We start from the raw sequence: 7,889 nt of genomic DNA, 5'->3' as shown, positions 1-7,889 counted from the left end.
AAAGCAACATAACATATGCAAACCATATTATGACTATGGCATACATCTCAACTGTCCACTATCATCTGCTTTCTCCAATTCCTTCACAGTAGGCATGGATAATCCATGTGTATAAACTCCGGGTGGGATAAAGTTAATCAATCTCATGCTGAACCATTCTCAGGTAAAAGAAATCCTGTAACCATGCCCTTTCCATGTCAGAAAGGAGGCAGGAAGTGATAAAGAGTCTCCATCAGCTTGAACATGCAATTGTCCACAAAAAATGGTGATCATCCGTTCTACTTTACAGCCTTTCCACAGACAGAAACTTGGATCTATTTTTGTGTTTTTGTGTGAAGGAGAACAAAATAAGTCCTGATTTAGGCCTGTAAATTTGGAGATCAACTTATTTCAGTTGGTTTTATTTTATGGCTTGCCATAATAAAAGCAATTTATCTTATAGTAAAAAAAAGAATACATTCATATAAATGTTTATTAAAAAATGTGTATGACCTTAAAGTGAATGCAGTATGTCTTAGGGAAATACTTTAGAAAAATGTTTTACATATTTTCAGACATCATGGAACATGCATCCCTATGTGTATGTACATACATGTGTTTAATTCTAATGAATTGAAAATGGACATTGGAAAAGTTAAGCCTTAGGAAAGTTAAGCCTAAGGAAAACACATTCTTTTTGATTAATTGAAGAGATCAAATAAAAATAGTAGGTGAGAATATTAATATACTACTATTAGTCACTAGCAACACAATAAAATGTGTAGGAGGAGCTGTTCTTTTTGATATGCTTACACTACAATAAAAAATAACTGCAGGAGAGATTCAATATAGGGGTTGATATGGCAAGTGAAAACATGCAAATACACAATGCAAACACACAGTGCAAACCAACTAGAAACACACAGAGTACAAAGGCTGTATGGTTAGTTTTGCTCATGTAGATTATGTTGTACTATTCTCAGCTTAATAAAAAATTTAGTCATTAAAATTGCTATAATGTGCCAGTTGCATAGGACAGTGCTTGTATATAGAAATAGATTTTATCCACTCTTTTTTGTTTATATAATTTTTAAAATTATTTTTTTCTTTTTCTTTTATTTTTTATTGCCAAGGTAATGTATAGTGGGGCTACAGTTACACTCACCAGGTAGTAGATTCATTACTTCTAACACATTGATACCCTTCTCATGTTTTTGTCCCCATTTCCCTTCCCTAACCCCTCCCAGTCATCTTGTTTTCCCCCTTCCTTGTTTCCTATTTATTTATCTAAATGTTAATATTTAATTTTTGTAGGTTAAAATAATCATTCTAATAATGCTGATTATCCTTAAGATTTGCAATGCAGAATATGATTTATGTTTAAATTCCATTTTTATATTCATGTATAAAATTTAATAATAAATCTCCATAAAGTAAATCCAATAAAATAATTTAACCAATTAATTACAAATGAATACATCTACCAATGCTTTTGAGAAGCCTAACATTTCTGCAGCACATTTACTTAATGTATTTACTTTAAAAGTTTCATGAATGATGTATTGTAATATAACAGTTTTAAATTAAAGGGTGAAAGGTACAGAACATTTTCTGCTCACATTCAGGAACTGGAGTTAAAAATTCTGAAGTGAATATACTTCAACACTGTTAACGCTATTAGAAGCATTGTTATATTGATTATTTTAATTTTATAAAAGAGTCATAATAAACTATTTGAATTCACTATTTTGAACATACAAAATGAGCATAATTAAGCATATCAGGGAATGCTAGCTGTTTTATGAAGTAAGTAATTTCATTCTTCTTGGACAATAGTTTCTCTTTTCTCCAATTTTGTGACTGGGGATATTTAGTGTCTATTTCAGATCAGTCTGTGGTGTCCCGTATATGGCTGTGCACTTACTTGAGCACCAGGATGGAACTCTGAGGTGGAAAACAAACTTGGTTTTATTGCTAAAATGATATAGAGACACCTAACCACACTCATAAGAACTAATTAAAATATTGGAGCAATGTGAACAGTCACATTATCATGCTATCTCTACGTAATGTTACATAACAAAGAACAGAAAAATAGTTTTCCGAGTGTCTTTCACGGTTTTACTTGAATAACTTATCACAGAAGATAATTGAATGACTAACATTTTTGACAATACATCTTCATGCTTACATGAAATTTATATTTTTACTTCTAATGCAATATTTAAATTGAATATGGTCTTCTAATTTTAAGAAAGTTCATCTTTGTGTGTGAGTGTGTGTATGTGTTTGCATATGAGAGTGAAGAAGACAGGTTAGAGAAAAAGAGAGAAGACAGAATTGAAGAAGTGAGGGTAGAAGAATGGAAGAGACAAGAGGAAAAGCATGAATGATGTGTAAAAGTTACCATATTGCTAATTTTGTCCCTTATTTCATGCAAATTCTTATGGAATCCAAAACCAAATCAACTTAAAATTGTCTAAGAATATTCAAGTGAATATATTCCAAAATGAGATGATGAATATGTATTTCTAAAATCTTTTAATTCTGTTGTCCAATATTTTTATGATGCTACTAGTTTAGGTAGTAAAAGTTTAATTTGATTTAAAATATATTTAATTGGTTGTTAATGAGCATTTTTAAACCACTATAGTAAGTTCAAGTGTATCATTATAATAACTCATTGTGATTTTTTTTCCATCAGGAGTAGCTGTTGTTTGCTTTGACAAAGAACTGAGAAAGGCTAAAAGATGTTAACACTTGGAGAATCTAAGTGCAACATCTGTTTATATGATGATGCAAATAATTACTAACATTAAGGGCTTCCATACCCCAGGCAAAACTATATTTATACTTGTTTTGTTTTTCTGAAAGAAAAAATTCTTTTTTGCCTTTATTCTTTCACAGTTACCTAAGTAATATTTTTCAACATAAAGTTATTTTTCACTGACAAAGATCTGTACCTACAATGCATACACAAACATATCAAATAAACATGTAAAAATTCCTTTCCTAAGAAATATGACAATTTGTTCAACTCTATCTGGAAAAAAATTCAGAGTAATAAACAGCCCAATTGTGCGAGTTAATTAAGGGAAATTTATACTACTTTAATTGCTACTGATTTTATATTTTTATCTTAATTAAGTAAGTCTGCTTTGGGCAAACTAAAAGGAATTGAAGTGAGTTGAAGAATTAATCAAATTCTAGTCCAGTTGTGTGCTTGTTACTCTTATAAAGAGGAACATTAGTCCTTTAGTTAGCCTCAGGTTTAAAATTATATTTAAATTACTCATTCAATTATTTGTTCCCTTAAAAATAATAACTAGTCAAATTTAAATCATTTTAAACAAGAAATGGTAAGGTGCCAAATGTGTCATCTTTATTGTTTAGGTTATTTTGTTTCATTTTTTCATATATTTTATTTTAATTAATAGAAGGGTTACATTGTATTCACCAGATAGAATGTACATTATTTCACAAATATTGATACCCTTTCTCATGTCCTGTTTCCCATTTCCCTCCCCCACTGTCCCCTCACAACTTGATTTCCCCCTTCCCTCTCCTATTTCAAACAACCAATTAAGCATATATAAAATATATCAGATAACAAGGTGAAATATTGTAACAATATGAGATAACCAAGTGATGACAAAAGAGATGAGAGATAACATAATACATCAAGGACAACAATCACTCATATGCCTCCTTAGGGCAGTAGGTAGCGCATCAGACTCATAATCTGAAGGTTATTTTATATAAGAATATAGTGTATTGAACATTTAATCTATTTTCACAAGCCTTAGCAGTGTGTGTATTTATCTTTCTACTTCTCTTCTTAGTGAGGTAATGATATAATTAGGAAAAGAAACCCCAAAATAAGTTAGCTGAGAACTAATTCCTTTGAACATAATTTTTGAATAATAGGTTTTTATGAGTTATAGTTGACAATCTTCTATATGAGACAATGGATACTAAGTGAGTTCAAGATGGCACAGACTCTAACTCCTTAAGTGAGAGAGTCAGAGAGACTTCACCAGCAACTCAATAGTCAGGAAATATAAAGTTAAATCAAAAGTATCTTCTCCTTGATAATGAATAAACTAGTCACTGAAATTATGATCTCAGATCATTCTCAAAAAAATTAAATCAACTTGTTTAATCAACAATTCCAAAATATTGCATATTGCTGTCTGTGGAGCAGATGGCTCTCCTGCCGCCTGTCCTGCTGCTTCGGCCTGCCACCTTTTTTTGTAGCAGCTGTGATTACTACGGGGAAAAAAAAATCTTTATTGCTTACATGGTGTGTCCAGAACTGTAGTGAAGCACTTCAAAAAGTGACTTCTTATATCCTCTCAAACAATGACACAAACATAATGTTAAAGTTAAGTACTTCTAACTTTTCTAGGGACAACATGAAAACATAGCAAGTCAATAAGTGTCCTCACAGTTCCTTTAGTCTCTATTTCCTTACCCTTCTTAGTGTGCTTTTCGGATGATTCCCTAACTTAGGCAATGTTCCATAGAGTATAAAAGGAGAGGGAATTTGGTTCCATAGAAGAGTGCTTGCGTAGAATGTAAGTAGTATTCGCCTTGATTTCTACCAGTGTGAAATGAAGAAAGGATGACATATTTTTCAGAGAGAAATACCATATAAACCTCAGATGCAAAGGAATGAGAAAGGATGCTACAAGAGGCTGTGATAGTATTCACTTCTAGATATATAGAACTATCTGTGTCCCTGTGGAAGCATCCTTGTCTTTGAAACTAAGATGTCATGTCAACTGAACATAAGGAACTAACAGCAGGAATCACTCTTTTGTAAAGAAGTTTCCAGAGGCAATAGTTACGAGTGTGATTTCCATTTCCGCATTTTGGTTCCTGCAGCCATAATTCTTGACTGTAGTAGAAATAGCACCATAGGTCAGAACTAGAGTGCAGTCTGTAGACCCTCCTGAGCATTTTGTTTCTGAGCTACAGCTATCAGTACCTGCTGACAATGGTAACTGGGTCGGCAAATGACCATTCTGTCTCATCTCGAGGCAGATCTTAGGACATGTCGAAGAGCAGAGTGAGATCAGTGAACTTTATGATGTGGGCCTATTAATACATTTTATTTACTCTTAATTTCTCAAGCAGAAGCAATTGATTATTATTTGTGTGTGTGAGTGTGTGTGTGTGCCCGGGAGCACACGTGCGAGTTCCAGTACTGAGGCTGAGTCCCAGTACTTAGTAGTTTCCCTTAGCTTTGTCCACACAATATTGGTGCTCTAGCACTTGAGCTCTATACTCCACTTTCAATTTTTGGTAATGAGTTAAGACAAGTGAGTCAGGGGCTTTCCTGAACAAGATGGCTTTCAACCTCTATTTTCATAGCTTATGTTCCTGAATAAAGAGAATTACAGGCATGAGCCACACATCTGGACAGCAATTAATTCTTACTGACATAAATTTAGCAGGATATTGACTTTATACCAAAATGTATCCTGTAACTTTTGTTACATCTGCTATTGATAAGAACATCAAAAACAGTTTATAACCTAAGATAAATATTCAAAACAAAAATTTAATGTACTGTTTTGTACAGTTAAATCATATTAGTCAGATTTATCTTCAAGTGGGTAAGAATTAGGTTGATTTATGTAATATTTAGGGATATATATATATATGGTCATTCTGTATGTAATTTTATTATGTAGCAATTCTTAACTTGTAAAACTGCAAATTTATCTGGCAAAGCAAAATTACACAATCTTATTTAAGCATCCAACTCTTTCACCCTGTTTGCTTTCTCTCTTCACAGGTAATAATTACTTTTAGTTACATTAGCAATACTTTTATGTAAAGTGCCTCTGTATATTTATTCTTGTTTTCTATTTCCATATAACTTTAATATCTCCAATATATATTCAATACCCTGAAAATTTTACTACTAATAATTTCCTTATTATTTCTTTATTTCTGATTTCTGATTATGTTTTAGACTCTATTTTGTTCAACACATTCTGAAGAATAGATCTGTGAGCTGCTTCTATTATTTGTGAATTTCAGCAATGCTATAGAAAATAATGTATGTGTTTTAATATATGGGGTTGCATTTTAATACAGTTCTAGGCTAATTTTTGAGTCAGAGGAAAATACACATATGATTTCATTAAATATACCTAAAAATTACTAAAGAAACTTATCATTTTGTATATGCACAAACTAAGATAACTCTTGTTTCTCCATAGTAATAGTAATAGGCAAAGATTAGACTGTCAAACTTTCAGATTTTTTTGTGCCGGAAATCTATGACTTTATGAATTTAAATATGTCTAGTAATAACATGAGTGAATGATTAATTCCCTACATAGAGTCATATATATTGATTATGCTAATATCTAAAAAATTTCAATGATTTTTATAATTATGTGACAAGATTTAGTCCTCAATAGGGCCCTGAATATTATAAAAAGTAGTTCTTTTTATGTGCTTCATTTGCCATAATTAATCATTATGTTATAAAACATAGTATTTAATTGTATAGCATTATACTTAGGCTATACAAAGCAAAGAATGTAATTTGACCACCCTTACTGAACATTTTATCATATTTTTGTGACTTGTGCATAGCAACAGATATTCTTCCTGTTAAAAGAAACCTAATTCAAAAGCATAAGTGTCTAACTCATTTTGTTATGCAAGTTTATTTACAAGGCAAACACACATTTATTTGCATACTTATATTAATGGAAGTCCTGAGTGCAATAGTTTAAAGCCTTAGTTATTTCTGAGATTCATCCATAGATTTATTTCCAAGTTAATAATGATTTCACAATTTTGACACTCACTTTAATATAAGCATATAGACTAGAAAAAATCCTTCAAATTCCACATCAAAATTAATTCATTTCACATTTAATTTACAAGTGTATGATTCATAAATTATGTATCAAGGTCAATGTATTATAAAGCACAGCATAGGAGAGTTAAAGTTGTAATTGTCTAATTTTTTTAAACAATTGTTAGATAGTAGGAGAAATTCATAACTGAAAGTTATGTTGTATTGGGATGTGATTTATTGTCTTTATCATTAAAATATTTATATATCATTTGTTCTTATCAAATATATTTTTAAAGGATTCGACAAGAAGTTTTGAGGAACTTTAGAATAAAAGTAGGACTAGATACAGACACACATAGAGGGTGAACTATGACAAATTTATATTTTAAACAATGAGAAAGCCTATACTTCTAGGGATGATTACTGAAAATAATTATTATATTTAATTTACATATAGAAATATAACTCTCTTTATATGTAAATTTAAATATATATCTTTCATATATAAATATATAATTTAAGTATGATATATTTACATATACATTCAATTATTATGAACATTGAATTTTATAAACCATGGAAACTTAAAACTGAATATAATTGTATCAAATACTTATAAAATAGTAAATTAGGCAAGAGTAAAGTAATAAAATTTGGAATTATTCAGTCTACTATCACTAACATTGTGTTTTTGTTTGAAAACAATTCACAGAAAGTCAATGCAATCACTACTACACTGTTGGAGTTCAACCACTATGGAAAGCAGTATGGCAGTTTTTCAAAAGGCTAAACATAGAGCTCCCCTATGAAGCAGAATTTCTACTACTTGGCATTTACCCAATTACCCAGAAACAAGGACATACTAAATCCACTAGCACAACGATGTTCATTGCACCACTATTTACCATAGCAAAGACATGGAACCAACCCAGATGCCCCTCAGTTGATGAGTGGATCAACAAGATGTGGTATTTATACACAATGGAATTCTATGCTCCTGTCAGAAAGAATGATATTGCCTCATTTGTAAGGAAATGGAAAGACTTAGAAAAAACCATATTAAGTGAAGTAAGACAGACTCAAA

This window comes from Megascapheus bottae, chromosome 11 (genome assembly GCF_031878675.1).
Source record: "Megascapheus bottae isolate mThoBot1 chromosome 11, mThoBot2.hap1, whole genome shotgun sequence".
NCBI lineage: Eukaryota > Metazoa > Chordata > Mammalia > Rodentia > Geomyidae > Megascapheus > Megascapheus bottae.
Note: the sequence above shows the minus strand (reverse complement) of the source record.